General features: G+C 45.0%; 1 protein-coding gene across 2 annotated transcripts in view; it reads right to left on the bottom strand.

The window, feature by feature from the left end:
* LOC142774754 (uncharacterized) overlaps nt 1–19159 on the bottom strand; it is a 128373-nt gene that overhangs the window by 27447 nt on the left and 81767 nt on the right. Inside the window, exon 5 of one of the 2 annotated variants that reach the window (XR_012886534.1) lies at nt 14395–14412. The exons of the other annotated variant lie outside the window; for it this stretch is intronic. The gene's annotated coding sequence lies outside the window, so the exon portion shown is untranslated. Of the gene's footprint in view, nt 1–14394; nt 14413–19159 lie in introns of those variants that run through there. 2 annotated transcript variants of the gene reach the window in all.

Raw genomic sequence — 19159 nt, forward strand, 5'->3', positions numbered from 1 at the left:
TAGACACTGCTACATCAGTCAACTTCAGCGCATGTCACCTAAATACACTTGACATTAACGCGATGTGACAGCTGCATCGTAGAAGTACATATGTAATGTTTATAAATTTGAATAGCCAGCACTGCTCCCCGACTGAAGTTTTACCAATATTTGAAAAGTATTGTTCTGAGACGTGCCATGACTCTCTGGTAGAGCACTTCATGACCATGCAGAATACTTGGGATCAATTCCTGCTTGGGCCCTGACATTTATTTTTAGGTTTTCTAAACAATCGCGAGTTGAAATCGCTATTGTGTGTTCGTCTTTCCTGGGTAGACATTAGGTGTCAATCACTTGTGGCACATGCCCGCATACCAGTGGCACATACCCGCCCGTGCGTATGCGCCGCTGGTTGACAAGAAGTGTTTGATGACGCGTGTGACCAGACTGGGATAATATTCATGTCTGGACCAGTGCGCCATATTCGTCAAACTATCTTACCCTCCCATTTTCATCTTCTTTTTCGCCAAGTTAAGCAGGTAACCCTGAGAGCACCCAGACGTAAGCGCCTAGACAAAGATAGATAGATAGATAGATAGATAGATAGATAGATAGATAGATAGATAGATAGATAGATAGATAGACAGACAGATAGATAGATAGATAGATAGATAGATAGATAGATAGATAGATAGATAGATAGATAGATAGATAGATAGATAGATAGATAGATAGATAGATAGATAGATAGATAGATAGATAGATAGATAGATAGATAGATGATGAATGGATGGATGAATGATTGATGGATGGATGGATGAATGATTGTTCGAGGAATGATTGATGAATGAATGATTGATGGATGATAGATAGATGGATGATAGATATATAATAGAAAGATAGACGCCAGAAGTGCTTGCATTACGCAAGGAAAAGCTTCGCTAGAAAAGAGCACTGTCAGTCTTATTTAATGGAAGGGGCGTTATTATGGAGGCGAAAATACTGTTAGCCGGTGTTCTCAGGTTTCGGTGCACGTTAAAGAACCCCAGGTGGTCGAAATATCTGGATCCCTCCACTATGGCGTCTCTCATAATACTATGGTAGTTTTAAGACGTGAAACCCCACATATCAATTAATCATTAAGGAGCATTCTTAACGCAGTGTATTCTGCGTGGCAGAAGCGTACAATCACGCCAAGCCTCAAAACATGTGAATTGAGCAACGAATGTATGTTTGGAAGACCCACCCATTAGAAAGCGCTCAGAGATATTTAATCATCAGCAGCAGTAAAACGATCAATAATGTGAGCTGCTGCGTAGAAAAGGCTTGTTGCTCGATATTGCCTAGTAGGCCCTTCGCTGATTCGCAAAATAAATAATGGTGGCGTAGCGCACAAAGAGTTTCCTAAAATTAACTATAGGGGATTCTGGCGCAGCGATCCTTCAGTGATCTTGGGAATGATGAGTAGTACTCGGGTTTGCCTAGACTGTGTTCCAATTCTTAGCATCATAGACTGTCTCTCCAGGCAACTTACAAGACGGCATGGAGGCCATGCTGTCTGAAAAGATGAAACACGTCTGGACGGCTTCTGCGTCACAAGACGCCACCTGGCATCGATAAGACAAAGCTAAAATCAAGAAAAGTAGTTGTTATTTTCAGCCTATTTTGAGCTCAAACCTTAAAACAATCGAAATATTGCCACGTTTCATTCCTCAAGTTTTCTTATCAATCCAAATACACTAAACGATTCTCAGCGCAAACCGCGCCCGCAGTTTTCGAGAAGCTTCAGGACCTCAGTAGATCATTTTGATAAGATCACCCCCACTCCGTGAACTGTACAGATTATTCTAAAACCTACGTCACCGCCAGCGATAACGCTAGAACATTCGATGGCAAGAGTATAAATGCCGACGCACTTCGCCTCTTGTCAGTAGTTGATTTACGGCCGACATTCTGTTCGCCGCTATCAGTCCAAGACTGCTACTGTAGTCCAACTTTCCGTTTACTGGGCACAGGTTCGCCAAAATAAACAATTTATTATTTGACTCGCAGTGTGCTCCATTCGTCCACGTCACGACCCCGTGACAATATACTCACAATGAGCGGCTGGAGAAGCCTTTGATTGTGTGCAGATGATCATTCCGGCGAGATCTGGCCTGTCCGATAAATTTGCTGAGCCGCCATTTTGTTTGGACAGCAAAGTAGCCGGCATCGTATCTGTCTACGATGCGGTCTTCTCAGAGCTGTCTATTTTGCTGGCTACGAGAGAATTGAACTGGGACTTAAGATGGCCGCTGTCCATTTAGCTGTCTATTTAGCTGTCTTCGGTGACTAATGGGACACACCCCTTGTCTTCGTACTTGCGGGCCTCGACTCGCTCTTGTGGCTTGCTTTATTGCTGTTTCGGTTTTGTTTTGAAAGAAAGGACACACTATTTTTAACTTCGTGGCATGATTCGAAAATGTAAGCCTAAAAGGTTAACGTAGTGAAGTGTAATAGCGGAATATTTGCTGATTTTGTTTCGTACCAAAGCAACTTCAAGCCATGCGAAGCCAACCGGAGCCCAGAGTGCGAAGATTAGACAAATACGCGTACTACCAATAGTTTTCAATCGCGCTGAAGCACCGTGTGTGGCAGCTTCCATAGACACTAGTGCCAGAGTTCCCCCTAGTGTATTTATAGTAAACTCTATAGTGTTAACGGAAACTTAATACAAGCGACTTCACAAATGGGACCCGGTAATTAGCAGTAATTTTAACATAACTCTGAATGAAGAGAGGTTGAAGAAAAATTGCCCTGCGGCAAGTTATTTTTTCGTTCACTTTTCTTGCTTCACATATATACTACAATTACCTCTAATAAAATCCCCTATATTTTTCTTCCCGTTTGTTCTCAATATTATCATGTCTAACAAAGGAAACGAGCCCTTCAATTTAAGCTTATTCTCATTAGTTGGCGTCCCTTGAATAATATAGACGAAATATAAGTTAGTTATGGGTGGCCAATAGTCGACAAATTGTTGGTACCGTATTAAGGTACGCTGTTTGGCTAGCCATAGTTTTTTTATGATCATAATAAACTTGAACAGTGCAACTAAACCTTGTGCTCAGACTTATAATTATTAGCTTGATAACCACAATTCAGGACGTTTAAAAATGCTGTAACCACTTTCAATTGACCGTCGGTGTGGGTTATATCAACTTTCGCTAATATCATAATAACTGAGGTTTTACATCCCAAACATTTGACATGAAAATGAGAGACAACTTTGTAGAAAGCTCCAGAAATTTTGGCCATCTGGTGTTCTCTAATGCGTCCTAATATCACACAGGACACGGAGATCTCTAGCATTCAATTCGCCTCCACATAAATGCGACCGCCGTGACTGGGACTGAACCCGCAAACTTTGGGCCAGCAACCGGGCATCTTAGCCTCTACACCGGTGCGGGGGACACACCGTAAGCTTCGCGTTGTGGTGTGTAAACATCTGGGCATCGCCAAACCATGTCTTACCGAGCAACATTGGAGTAGTCAAGCAGCGCTGCAGTTTCTTCCTTTCAGCGTCTATAGGCGTAGATTTTTTGTAGAAAGTATACGCTTTAGAATTCTTTTCATATTCTTTGCCTGGCACACCATCATCATTGTTAGTGGCCGCACCAAGCAGCGATTTCTTCGCCACAAAACCGACGCTGTTGTGGCCTAAGCAGCTCTGGAAGGTGCAGATCGTGGTTTGAGCTGTTATACCGTGTAATCATGGTAGGATGTCTAGATGCAATTAGGTGTCACTTGTAGGTGTCAATATGTGTCAATAGCTCAAACGCTATTGTGTTAAAACCATGACAAACATCTCATTTATTCCGAATACCCCACGGCTTGAAGGTTACGCACCGAACGAAAAGATCGAAGCATTGTCAGCTCATACCACTCACTGAGGCAAGAAAACAAACTAAAGGACGTCACAGAGATTTCACTCGGCTTGCATCTGCTACAATCAAAACTTCAAAAAGCTCACGCTTAGTACGATTTGCTAGCAATACAGCAACATAAGAGTGTCAAGATAGACAAGATGAAGAAAAGAGGAAGAGAAAGAAGTTGTCTTGAATAGATAATTAAAAATGCTGGAATGAGGGAGAAGAAGAGGAAAAATCGAACGTTCCTCATTCGCAGGGACGTGAAAGCCGGGACGTGGCGTTCGAGGGGCCAAGGGCTGCGGAAGTTCGGACTGAGTCTCGCTCCAGGCTCCCGTCCGAGCACCTGACTCGGCGAGCAGCTCGCAGAGCAACCGCTGATCCTAGACGGCAGTTTCCCGCCCGAGCACCGGCCTCGGCGAGCAGCCCCGGAACCACCGCCGACCCTGGTCTGCAGTGTATCCCGCCCGAGCACCTGCTTCGGCGAGAAACCACAGGAGCTGCTGCTGTAGTGGTTCTTCAACATCGTCGCCACCGTTGAGCATCGATATGGCGTGTCATCACGCCCGAGATGGACACCCAGCGGACCGGAGGTCACGCCACAACTGTAAGCGCGAGAACGAGAGAACGCAAACGGAATCGGACGTTGAAACGCGCGTCATTAAGACATCTCCTTTTCTGTGTTTTTCAACGTGTGCGTGTTTTTGTTGTTGTTTCGTTTTATTTCATGATAATGAAGTGGGAGTTTTCGTTTGGTACCATCAGCCTGAGCATATACTCGTGACAAAGAGCAACACGTATAATTTTCAAAGTCTTTTGCAGCTTCCGTCGGCAGAACGTTGACCTTGCCATGAAAGCACAATTTCTTCGAACACGACGGCACTTTATACCACTGGATGCACTACCATTTCTTTATCATTGTGTGCATCCTCTATTTCCTATATCAGTTTATTCTACCCTCTTCATCAACGAGTTGGCGTTAATAATGGAGAAGTATCCTTTCAATACCAGACGAAAGTAAAATTTTGTAAACGAACTGCCAACGGAACACCGTACTCATAAGCGTTGTTTCGAGCATTGACAACATCGAGAGTCAAGCGGAGATACGAGATACCTAGGGAAAAACGGCCCTCACGATGGGCTTCGTCGTAGCTTTTCTGTTGGGAGCGACACCGTACCAGGAAGTACAGAGGAAGATGTCGGAAGAACATGACATTCACGGCGACATCGTCCAAGTTGACATCGTCGACAGCTACGAGAACCTTACTTACAAGAGTGTGATGCTGCTCCACTGGGCCCGAGAAAAGTGCTCAGATACTGACTTCGTGCTCAAGATAGACGACGACGTTCTGCTCAGTGTGTGGCACCTCGCTCTCGTAGCGAACAGCTTGGGAGGAGTCAAGCGCTCAATGTGGGGTCATCTGTATTGCGGCTTCCGACCCCATCGGACACGAAAGCTAGAGAGATTGCAGAAGCCTTTTTTATAAAAAGAATATTGATAGTTGTGTTAGTTCACCGTCTATATCACTGTTAGATTGTGAAATATTGTTTCTGGACGACACCTGATCAAGGTGGAACCTTCTCCCCAGTTGTTTCCCTTTCTCATCTTTCTGGTATATAACTTCTTCTCTGAATAAACTGAGTTTCAGTCTGCGCTTGTTTCTCTCTTCTCTTGTGTCGCGTTGGTTTGCGCTTCCAATTATTCCATTATGAATTTGTACCAACTAGCCCGCCTGTCAACTCTACTGCTTGTTGGGGAAATTGTATTGTCCTGTTTTATTTTTGCGTCAATGTTTTGGCAGTTGTGCTCTCCTAAAATGAACTTATTTGGTCATTTTATAATGAGAGCCGTCATGCTCTGTGTGGAGAATACGTACTTTGTACGTATTCTGCGTACATAAATGCCTTGGCGAGGGCCAAGGCATTTATGATGATGAAGAAAAGCCGTCTCTTATAGCCACGTCGGATGAGTCTTTCGTCAATCAAGGGAGCTTGACAATAACCCGAACAATTTTCTAGGAGTGTCAGTACAATCGGGTTATGATTGCGTGTTCCTGCTTGTAGTCTTGCTGAAAAAACATTATGCTGTAAACGTCTAAGATATTACGACACCGATTTCAGAGCGTACGTTCCTGAAGCCGGCTTGCGCAGCAGACTCGTTACAGACAAACATTTCTCTCAGCCTATTTGAAATTGCGATCGTAATTATTTTTATTACTTCTTATATAACAGGCTTGTAGGACGGCTTTTTTACTTTCTTTCTTTCTTTCTTTCAATATTAGGGGAACCATGACATTTTCCCGGCTGACTCGCATCATTGATGTGTTTAGGGACTGAATCTAATGTGCGAAAATTTAATCTCATGTTTTTTAGCTCCACCAGTGATGAAATCAACTACATGCTGTCTTTGTCACAGGAATCACGTATGGCCTTTCTAACCTCGTAGGCAGTTACACATGGGACCTTTGCGCCATGACAATGAATTCGGCAATTTTATCCTTCCTAAACATTTTTATAGCTGTATCGATGGTGCCACCTTCTTTTACTTGCATAACTGACTTTAATTGCCCATTGTTACTTCTCATACATAATATCTGAAATCATGAGTAAGTTCAGGTCACTGTCATCTGTAAAATGTCTTAAGTTCTTTGTAGCCTCGTGGACTTTGGTTACTTTTTTTTACTTTTGTGCTTCATATCGAGCTGAAATAACTGCATCATAAATATATCTAGTTACTGTTGTGTTCATTTTGTGCATGTCGGTATTTTCTCTGTGTTCTGGAGCATGGTATTTCTTCTTAAGGACGATCGCGAATAGCGTAACTTCAACCCGGAATTTACCAACGTTTACTCACTTGAACTGGTTAATATTGCTCCTGCTCTTCTCATTAGGGGCTATTATCACCTACACTAGCCAAACAACAATACTTGTTATACCTTACTTAGCACGTAATTGCATCATTATTATAGCCACAAGTAACAGCCGTCTTACTTCTGTCAGACGCTCTCCTCGTATCGGCTACCCTTTCTGCACTTCTTCAATGGTGCCGCACTCACGTTATATATGGCAGCAGGCGCCACCTGCACTTCTGCTTTCGGTTCGATGTCATGCCTCACTAGTTCACATGTGGTGCAGCAGTGGTTTCTCAACGAGTACTCGCCTCATGCGAGCACCACAAGGTACATGGCACTCCTGCACCTTTGGCCTCCGTTTGCCCGCTGCACTGAAACCCAACGACTTATTTGTAACCATTTATTAGTTAGTAAGTGTTTGACCACCACCACCACAAACCGCCCCGCCGCTGGTGGTCTAGTGGCTAAGGTACTCGGCTGCTAACCCGCAGGTAGCGGTATCAAATCCCGGTTGCGGCGGCTGCGTTTCCGATGGAGGCGGAAATCTTGTAGGCCGTGTGCTCAGATTTGGGCGCACGTTAAAGAACCCCAGGTGGTCGAAATCTCCGAAACCCTCCACTACGGCGTCTCTCGTAGTCATATGTTGGTTTTGGGGCATTAAACTTCACAAATCAATCAATCACCACAACCAACCGCCTATGTAGTGCTGCGTGTGCTCTCCAAGTACTGACGTAACACCAGCAACCAGTGTTGCCACTGACTTTCGAGAAACATTCGCCAAACGACCAGTGGAAAGTCGCCAAATGTCGCCACTTTTTTTTTACCAAAAGATATCACCAGTACATATATGTGTGACATGCCTAGTAATAAAAATTGTTAAATATTTATTGCCCCGTTCTGTACAGTAGCATCAATAGCCCTTAAATTATATTGACGTCTTTCAATGCCAGTCGCGTCCACAGCTTCACTGTGGGACGGCTTAGTGGGCTTGTAGTGATATGACCGCTTCACCATGAGAGCACGGAGAAAGGACATACATGAACCAGTAGCGTCCCTGAATGCTAGTGCACCAGTGTTTGCGATAGTTTCAGTAGTAGCAAATACAATGTGAAGCAGTCGCTACAACAAAAAGGAACACCGTGAGGAGCCTGCCTACAAGTTTGGAGTACTTAAATTGAGTGGAAACATGGGTACCGATATTCAAATAAGTTATTTAGAAAACAAAGAAAATAAATTCGAAAATTCTACTTAACCACCACAATTTCCGCTCCCCACTTTTTTGTGCGGTCGTGCTTACGGTACGCATTAGCCTCAGTGCAGTTTTTGAAGGCTGCCAAAATAAGTCGAGGCCAGAAAAGTATGTTAATACCCACCTAAATTCTACATACCAAATGAAGAAGTACTACAGCAGTGAAAAAGTCGAGAAGCCATTCCGGAAAGCTTGAGCTGTAGTCAGGACACACGGCCTGACCATTACCTAGCCACTAAAGAAGTGAAACACTAAAGAAGCTCAAAGCTCCTAAAGCACCTAAAAAAACTTAGTATAATACCACCGCCTTGCAGCACGCGAAACGGTCTGCTGACTGAAACTTTGCTGGAATGTTGCTGGCGGACGCAGCAGGGGTTTCATGCCTTCGGGATCCATATCAATTAGGGAGACATACACGAGAAACAGTACAGACGTACTGAATTGCGCGTCACGTGCGCCTTCTACCGGGGGTTTGCACTAAAGGTATTGAAAATAGAAAAATTCAGTGTATGCACGGAGTGAATGATGAGTGGGGCGAAGCTTCGCAAGGTTTTGTCGGCAAAAAGTGAATCATCCGCTGGTCTCGTCCGTCCATCCATGCGTCTGTCTGTCTGTCTGTCTGTCTGTCTGTCTGTCTGTCTGTCTGTCTGTCTGTCTGTCTGTCTGTCTGTCTGTCTGTCTGTCTGTCTGTCTGTAGTCTGTCCGTCTGTGAGTCTGTCTGTCTGTCTGTCTGTGAGTCTGTCTGTCTGTCTGTCTGTGAGTCTGTCCGTCTGTGAGTCTGTCCGTCTGTGAGTCTGTGAGTCTGTCTGTGTGTGAGTCTGTCTGTCTGTGAGTCTGTCTGTCTGTCTGTCTGTTGGTCGTTCGGTCGGTCGGTCCGTCCGTCCGTCCGACTGTCTGTCCGCGCGTCCATCGTCTGTATGTCTATCCGTCCGTTCATCCATCTAGTACCGCCAACTCGCATCTTTTCATCATATATTTATCATATATAGGTACCGCCATCTAGCGGGAATTTCAAGGATCTAAAACGGGAAATGGCAACGACGTACAGAAGACGCACGACCCACGCCTTAAGGACCTTCACCTCTAAAATGTTGCCAACAATTCGTATCCAAGACACGGAGTTTTCAATGCATAACTTAGACGAGACTGGAACCTAAAATCACCGAAAATTCGCCATGTCGCAATTCATAACTTCAGGACGCTACGGGCTATAGGTTGGCCGATTCGGCGAAGCGTTGTCATCACTGACAACCCTGCTGCCACCACACTTCAGTGAAAAACGTCTAGAAAGTACAATTGAACCAAAAATACATAGTAGCAAAGACTTCGTGGCAGAGACATAAACAGGCCCAAGCGCAGCAATTTCCTTATCTGCTAATCGCTTGTTTAAAAGGTCAAGTGCGAAGTTCACTGCTATTATTGCAGTGTTTTCATTCCGAAAGTACTAGAAAAGCACTTGTATAAGCAGCTAAACTATTCAGCCTAACCAAATTCACCACTGAGGCTTTTCAAAATGACACCAACTCGGAGATCCTTTTAAACTTGGCTCCATATAAGGACACTACTAGGTGTGCAATCCACCAAACTGCGAGGCTGAGCGAATATTTCAGCGTAATGGACTTTTATAGGGACGGCTTTGTGCTCTCCCATAGTAGAGTACCTATAATACTGTAAATCGTTAAGCACTTTTGCTAAACAAACTGCGAGGCGTATCGTCAAGAAAATAAGCCTGAGGGCAGCGTGGCTTTTGATGCATGCGTCATTATTTATTATTTGGTTTCTATACACAAAAAAGAAGATAACACGATGGTAATATGGATGGATCAGCTGACAACTGCCGCCTAGAGGAAGACAACGCCTGTTTGCTCGTTCGAGAAGGGGATCATAGAATAAGGAACTTAGAAGGGAGACCCTGAAACACTTTTTCAAATAACCACGGAATGAATTCACTGGAAACAGCTTATTGTCTCACGAATGCAACGCCACGAAAATTTCAAGAATCCGTCCCGTGCGAGTGAAGTTACAAAGGTTTGTCGCATGCTGCAATTGCATCCTCTCTTTTTTCGTCCCGAGGAAAGCGCTGGTAGCCAGGCAGGAAAGATGGCAGGGCCACAGAAAAACGTCACACGCGCCTCGTAGCCTTCAGGAAGCGGCACCCGTTCGTCTCTTGTCGTAGCTTTTAACACGTCTTACGCTTTGACGAGCAAGGTGGTGCCGGTGGGACATTTTTCCTGTGCGTTGTTGAACAATAAAAAATTCGCAGCGTGCGCTATAACTAAAAGCCGAATTCCATTGTCTCTCATTCCCCATTAGTAGCCATTGACATGTACATTGAGTACAATCTGACAAGAAAGGGTTCCGACGTTATACTCACTGCGCGTAACCTCCTTGGTTTTAGAGAAGTTAAGCGAGGGTTGGGCCGTAGTGCCATGAATGCAGTGAACTAGTATATACCATGAATTCGAGATGGTTAAAGGTGGGAAGTAGACACGAAGCGCAAGCCATATGAAAGTGATCAAGTCCACCTCTCGTTTAGTCCTTGGAATGTCTGCTGGATGGCAGTGCTTATATATGCGGAATATATGATGAAAAAATGCAAGATGGTGGTACTTGGAGTGTTGACTAGATGGACGAACGGACACACAAACATATGCATGGACGAACGCCCAGATGGCTGCACGGATGGATGGACACATGGACGGACGCAGGGGAAAATGCATGGACGAACGTAGGGATGGTCGCACGGATGAACTTGCGGATGTACGAACAGACGCACGCACGGACGGGAGAATGGATGCACGGACAGTCACACAGAGAGACGCATGGATGGATGGACGGAAACAAGATTGAATGGACGGATGAATGCTCCCCCCCCCCACTCTCCATCATTCACTCCTTGGATATGCTGCCATTTTTCTTATTTAATGCGAGGCATTTCTTTGCTAACTTCAGTGACTTTGAGCGTATCTATCTATCTATCTATCTATCTATCTATCTATCTATCTATCTATCTATCTATCTATCTATCTATCTATCTATCTATCTATCTATCTATCTATCTATCTATCTATCTATCTATCTATCTATCTGTCTGTCTGTCTGTCTGTCTGTCTATCTATCTATCTATCTATCTATCTATCTATCTATCTATCTATCTATCTATCTATCTATCTATCTATCTATCTATCTATCTATCTATCTATCTATCTATCTATCTATCTATCTATCTATCTATCTATCTATCTATCTATCTATCTATCTATCTATCTATCTATCTATCTATCTATCTATCTATCTATCTATCTATCTATCTATCTATCTATCTATCTATCTATCTATCTATCTATCTATCTATCTGTCTGTCTGTCTGTCTGTCTGTCTGTCTGTCTGTCTGTCTGTCTGTCTGTCTGTCTGTCTGTCTGTCTGTCTGTCTGTCTGTCTGTCTGTCTGTCTGTCTGTCTGTCTGTCTGTCTGTCTGTCTGTCTGTCTGTCTGTCTGTCTGTCTGTCTACGTTTGGGAGCTCTCGTGGTCCCCCCCTTAACTTAGCGTGAAGCGAAATTAGCGTGGGAGGGTAAGATGGTTTGGCGATAATGACACTCTGGTCAAGACATGACTAATGTAAGAATCTTGTAACGTACGTCGTCAAATACTTGCAGTCAGACAGTGGCACATATGCCTGGGGGGGGGGGGGGTACCGCTGGTAAGTGGGCTCGTGCCACAGGTGGTTGACACTACGTATCTACCCAGGAACGACAAGAACACACATAGGCAATTCGAATGCGTGAGCGTTAAGAAATACATGACAATAGTAGCGTCTACCCAACAAAGGCATAGAATAAATGGCAGTCTTAAGAAAAACCGGACATATGCAGCGTTGACCACCGACGATTGCAAATTATGAATTTTAGGGTCCCAGCAGGAATCGAACGAGAGCATTCTGCGTGGCAGTTAAGCATTCTACCACAAAGCTACGCCAGGCCTCGGAACTAATTGTCAAATAGACGCTAATTTTCGTGAAACGTTAATAGTGGTTGCAGTGCTGCCTACACGAAAAAGTACATATGTGCTACTTTGATACAGCTGTCAGGGCATGTTAACGTCGATTGTTTAGGTGCCTTGCACTGAAGTTGATTTATGTAGCAGTGTCCAGGGCCAACATCTTCACAAGTACGAGGGCTCCACATCACCTTTAGGTGCTGCTGTTACGCATGTTCCGGTTAACGTCATTGTGCAAGTGCAAAGAGTGGTTATATAAACATATGCAACTCTTCAACATATGTTTGTGCATGCAGCGTTTGCACATATATTTAGCGCACTTTAATGACGTGTCGCTCAGTAAAAAAAAATGCAACACGGCAACCTCCTCCCCGCATACTTCGCAGAACGTCGATTCTCATCGTGGAATCTGCCGATTCTTTTTTTTTTCTTCAAATTCTTCAAATTGTCTTCATGTCGTGGCCTCCCGCGGCGATCTCTGCAGCGAGCGAGTGCACCATGTTCAAATCAGCCAATGGCTGATAGATGGATAATTCACGTGTGATTTTTGGGCATATTCCACCTTTCATCGATAGAAGAGAAAGCAAGTTTTGGCTGACTTCGATAATTTATTGTGAACTCCAGGCCACAAGCTGTGCTATAATATTTGGCTCGCGTGTTGTCGGGAGCCTCTACTAACGATCAGGGGCGTTTTCTGACCATGCTTAAAAAGTGTTGGGGCCCCTTTAAGAGGGTATATATAGAAAAGTACAGAGGATAAGAAAAAAATGGCAGTATATCCACGGAGTGAATGATGGAGAGTGGGGCGAAGCATTAGTCCGTCCATTCGTTCTTGCTTCCGTCCGTCCATGCGTCCGTCTGTGTGACCGTCCATGTGTCCATCCGCCCGTCCGTGCGTGCGTCTGTTCGTGCGTCCGTCCCTGCGTTCTTCCGTGCATCCGCCCTTGCGTCAGTTCATGCGTCCATCCATGCATCTGTCTGGGTGTCCGTTTGTCCATCTATTCAACCCTGCAAGTAACACCATCTCGCATCTCTTCATCACATATTACCCATATAGAAGCACCGCCATCCAGTGGACATTCCAAGTACTAAACGAGAGGTGGCACATGCCCACTTTCTTACGGGTTGCGCTTCGAGTCGACTTCCCACCTTTAACCACCTCGAGTTCATGGTATATACTAGTCCACTGAATTCATGGCACGGCGGCCCAACGCTCGCTTAACCTTTTTAAAACCAAGAAGGTTACGCCCAGCGAGTATAACGTAGCAACCTTTTCCTGTCAGATAGAGCTCAATGTACATGCTAATGGCTGTTAAAGGGATCGCAGCGTGCGCTATAACTAAAAGCCGGATGCTCCTGTCTTTGATTCCCCCTTAGCAGCCATAGGCATGTTCATTGAGCATTTTTTTTTGTTCAACAATGCACAGAAGGAATTTCTTACCAGCACCACCTCGGAGGTCAAAATGTTATACTTGTTACACATTACAATGGCTACGAGGGACGAACGGGTGCCGCTCTAAAAAGCTTCGCCCCTAAAAGAAAACAAAGGAAACAAACACCGCATATGTAAACACAAATAAGCACAGGAAAAATGCCTATAGGGGTGAGGCGAAGTCGGTTTTCATTAAGTGCTTGGTGGGCCTGATCACGCCTAGGGGCACATCTTGCGGGAAGAGGCAATTGTCGAGGGTAGTGCACTGAAGCAGAACAAGTCCATATTCCTTGGTGAGCGGTGCTCGCTACGCAATGAATGGGAAACACTCTAAAACGGTGCGTTTTATATGGTGCATGCCCAGCAGGATCGATGTAGTGGCTTAAACTCCACTGCTGTCCCATTTACGTTTTCAAGAAACCGCCGTTCGGTGTATGGACGCAAACATGCCAACCTTCAAGCACGCTGAACAGCGTTGAAACAAAGAAGATGGAGGTGTTCCCTTCGGTTGGCTAACAAATTTCCATGTTTTGCGAGTCTTTCAGACATGTTTTATCACTGCTCTTTATTAAACGCTCTTTGTTAAGCATTGAGGTTTTAGTACAGCAGCCGCTTTTTATAACCACAAAGTATCACGCTATTGCAAATATGCGTTTTTGGCGATTTTTTATAGGTCACAGAGGCTTCCGTGACACATAACTAATTGCTTAGCTAACTGTTGCATTAATGTTTAGTTCAACAGAGGTTGATAGCAGGATTTACAAATTGTCTGTGGCACATTGCTACTTATATTGCACAACATAGTTACCATGAATCCTGGTCATCAAAGGCTCGATGAGAAAGGCTTCGCTGTTAAAAACAAATAGGATCAGCTGATTGTAATTTAACCACTCTCTACTGAGAATTTGTGATATGTGCATGTAGATTACGATGTTGCTTTCAACTTGTAATCAAATTCAATCGTGGTAGTGCGTAGCGAAGTACAGGCAGCGTTTGCTGAAAAGGAAGGCAGCATTGTCACAGGTTGCATGACTTATCATGGTGCACATGATCCGTAGTTTATCAATGAATGTTTACCGCAACGATTGCGTAAAATTTTGTTGTATTGCCTTGAATGAGTGTATTGAGTTATAAAAATTATCGGCCAACCGAATTGGCATTCTTATGTAGATAGCTGTTCTTATATTCTTTCGCCTGATAACTTTTTGTCTTGTTTTTTTTTTGTTTTTTCGGGACGAAACGGCAGTGGGCACCCAATATTTTTTTTATTGAAAAAGCATTAGTTCTTCTTTGTTGGGGAAATTGTATTGCCCTGTTTTATTTTTGCGTCAAATGTTTTGGCAGTTGTGCTCCCCTACTTATTTTGGCATTTGAAAGTGAGAGCTCCGATGCTTTTTGTGCAGAGTATGTACTTTTTTGTTTGTTTTATTCACACGTGAATCAGACAAACACACGCGCTTTTACGCGCACTCATACGCACGTGCACACACCTAGGAAAACGTGTTCTTTTTCCTCGAATGGACGAGCGCTTCGTATTTGCAGCTGACGTGTGCAAGACCAACTGCCTTGGCGAGGGTCGAGGAATTTACGATCGTGCAGAAAAGCTGTCTCTTATAGCCACGTCAGATCACTCCTTAGTCACTCAAAAGAGCTTAACAATTAACTTAACAATTTTGTAGTAGTTTCAGTACAATCGGGTCATGATTGCGTGTTCCTGCTTTTAGTCTTGCTGAAAGACTTTATGCTGTAAAGTTTTTAAATATTAAGACATCGATTGCAGAGCATACGTTTCTGAAGCTGGCTTGCACAGCAGACTCGTTATACCCAAACGTTTCTCTCAGCCTATTTGAAATTACAGTCGTGATTTTTTGTAATACATCCTAAAAAATAGGCTTGTAGGACTGTTTTTCTTACACTCTTTTGTTTCTTCATTATTAGGGAAACTTTGGAACTTTGACAGCTGACTCCAATCGTTGATGTGTTTAGAGACTGAGTGTAAAGTGCCAAAAGTTTATTTCATGCATGTCTAGCGCCACCAGTCATGAAAAACCCTATATGCCGTCTTTGTCGCAGGAATCGCGTATGGCATTTCTAACCTCGTAGGCAGTTACACATGGAACCTCTGCGCCGTGATGGTGAATTCGGACAATTTTATCCTTCCTAAACATTATTTCCTTTTAGCTGTATTGATGGTGTCACCTTTTTTTTTTACTTGCATAACTGACTTTATTTGCGGATTGTTAGTTTTCATACATAATATCTAAAATTGCGAGTTAGTTCAGATCGTTTTCATCTGTAGAAATGTCTTAAGTCCTTTGTAGACTCGTTGAGTTTGGTTAATTTTTACTTTTGTGCTTCATATCTAGCTGAAATAACTGCTTCATGAATATATGTAGTTACTCTTGTTTTCATTTCCCGCATGTCGGCATATTCTTCGTGTTCTGGAGCATGATATTTCTTCTCAAGGACGATCGCGAATAGAATAATTTCCACCCGGATTTTACCAAGGTTTACTTACTTCTATTGGTTAATATTGCTCTTGCGCTTCTTAGTAGGGACTATTATCGCCTACACTAGCCTAACAACCTTACTTGTTATACCTCAATTAGCACTTAATAGTGTCATTATTATAGCCATAAATAACAGCCGTCTCATGTCTGTCAGTCGGTCTCCTCGAATTGGCTACCCTTTCTGCACTTCTTCAATGGTGCCGCACTCACGTTTCATACGGCAGCAGGCGCCACCTGCACTTCTGCTCTCGATTTGATGCCATGCCTCATGAGTTTGCATGCGCTGCAGCAGTGGTTTCTAAGCGAGTTCTCAGCTTATTCTAGCACCACAAGGTACATAATACTCCTTTACCTTTGACCTCCATTTGACAACTGAACTGAAACCCAATGATACCCAATGACCTCTTTGTAACCATTTATATGTTAAGAAGTGTACCAACACCACAAACCGCGTACGTAGTCCTGCGTGTACTCTCCAAGTACGGACATGGCACAGGCAACCAGTGTTGCCACTGACTTTCGAGAAACATTCGCCAAACGACCAGTGGGAAGTCGCCGAATGTCGCCATTTTTTCTTTATGTCCCGTCAAAAAAATGTCACTACTAGATATATGTGTTGCATGCCTAGTAATAAAAATTGTTAGATTTTTATGGCCCCGTGCAGTACACTATAATTCATAGCCCTTAAATTATATTTTGACGTGCTTGCTCAAGGAAGACGATGGCAGTTGTGCATGTGCCACGAAGGTTTACGAAATGAACGAAATAAAAAGAACTCGCTTGTGCGTTCTAATTGAAAGCACCACTAACAATAGGAGAACAACAACAACAATAAAAGGTTGACCTGCTTCTGGTGTCTCAATCTCTGCGGCAAGACCTCTGCTTTGACGTCGTGACACTGGAGATGGTTCTGGAGCCTACAACCTGATGCAGGACAGTCTTGCTCGGATCTTTCACCTAGTCCAGAGACTCAGCCCCTCGTCACGACCCCGGTGCACCGATTCAGTCGGCGCCTACTAGGCCTAAGTCCGGAGTCTGCACCTGTTCCGCCTCTTACCAGCATTGCAGCTCCTACCACACTCACGGTTACCGTTCCAAAACAGACCACTCCTTCCTCGCAGGTGGCTCTCGAACATCCTCGTTTTCCTGAAGTTTTCTGTTGGGAAGAGTACGAGGATATCGAGGACTGGCTCGAACAGTTTGAACGGGTCACGGTATTTAACCACTCGAGCGAACAGCACAAACTTGGCCGTGCATATTTCGCACTGGAAGATAGCGCTCGCACGTGGTACTAGAACCGTTAGGCTACTTTCCAATATTGGAAACATTTCCGTCGAAAGATCTTCGCCACATTTTCAAACTCAGACCGACGGGATCGCGCACAGCAACTGATTGAGGCACGCGTGCAAAAACCCAACAAAACAGCCGCCATGTACGCAGAGGGTATGTTCCGTCTGTTTCGACGAGCTGACCCTGACATGCCCGAGGCGAAGAAGGTGCGTCACCTAATGCAGGGTGTTAAGGAACCAGTGTTTGCAGGCCTCGTACGAAATCAATTTTCTACAGTAGATGAATTCATAAGAGAGGCGGCTGTCATCGAGCGCGCACTGCGATAACGATGCCGACACTTTGACCGCCTGCCAAACCACACGGCAGTAAGTGCTGCAGCTCAGACCACTGCCATCTGCGAAAGTTCCCTGCGACAAATGATTAGAGAAATACTGCGTGAGGAACTTCTGGCCCTCTGCGTTCCTCCTACCCAACCACCTGTTCGCATCTGTTGCTGAAATCCTCCGCCAGGGGTTGAGGCAAGCTGTTACACCACCCGCGTCAAGTCCTGAGCCACATCCAGCGAGCTACGCTCATGCGGTCCGTCGTCCTCCACCGTCACTTGTGGCGACGCCCTTCCAGCCACGACCGCGCCATACCTTGGTGGCAACGGGATTCTACGAGACGACCAACAGTTCGCCGAACTGACTTATGGTGCATGGCCGACCATCGACCTATTTGCTTCCACTGTGCAGAACCAGTTCACATTGCCCGCTATTGCCGCCATTGCGATTCCGGGATCGGGAACTTTTCTCGTCCCGCTTCTTTCCACACTGAAGACCATCGCGCCCACGATGCCGATCAACTCTCGACTGGCCAAGCAACTACACCACGCCATTGGCCATCTCCATCTTCTGCTCGTCAGCGTGACTTCCCCCAGAGCTACGCGGAAGTCACCAGAGGCCGTTTGCCTAACTCGCGCCGGGGAAACTAACTGCTGCGACCTCCGGGGGCAAGGTTGACAATCGTCGAGACACCGAAAAGATCCCCCTATCATCGCAAGAAGATATGACGACAACGACGCCGAATACGACGACGAATACGACGACGAATATGACGACGAATACTAATTATGATGAAGTTGTACGTGCTGATCATAGCGTTCTCATTGACGGACATCACGTTACAGCACTGGTCGACACTGGCGCCAACTTCTCTATCATGTGACAAGAGCTCCCCTATCACCTTAGAAAGATCAAGACACCGTGGACAGGGCCGCACATAAGGAGTGCAGGTGGTCAGCTGATGACTCCCACGGGTAAATGCACCACTCGTCTTCGCATTGGGGATTCTAGCTTCGTGGCTACTCTCGTCCTATTGGCAGACTGCTGTAAAGAGCTAATTAGGGGTATGGATTTTGTTCAAGATCATGGCACTGTTATCAACATCCCTCAACGTATGGTGTCGTTTTGCGCACATCCGTATGTCGACAACAGCAGTTACGAACTATGCGGCCGTTCGCGAATAGTTGACGATGTGACGCTCCCACCGAGATCCTGCTGCCTTGTGTCGGTGTCCTGTGGGTGGCCTTGCTATAAAGATAAGATAGCGGAGCACATAGTCGCTATTTTGCTCACGCAAGGCATTTCCATCGTGAGAGGCGTCCTGGCGCTTACTGGTGGACAGGCAGAAAGGCTCCTCACGAACTTCGGCAACGAGCGCCATCCAATCCAGAAGGGTACCGCAATTGCCTACTACGACGATATAGGCCAAGCCGGGGATTGCTTTGCTTTGCAACCATACGACGCGACTGTCCCCGCCTCGACAACTTTGGCGGTGGACATCTGCTCCACGTTACTGCCCTCTGATAGGAATCGCCTGCTTGAACTTATACACCGATTCGAAGACTGCTTTTTGCGTATGTCAAAAGTTCAGCAAACACCATTGACCAAGCACCGCATCAT

This window comes from Rhipicephalus microplus, chromosome 10 (assembly GCF_043290135.1).
Source record: "Rhipicephalus microplus isolate Deutch F79 chromosome 10, USDA_Rmic, whole genome shotgun sequence".
Classification (NCBI taxonomy): domain Eukaryota; kingdom Metazoa; phylum Arthropoda; class Arachnida; order Ixodida; family Ixodidae; genus Rhipicephalus; species Rhipicephalus microplus.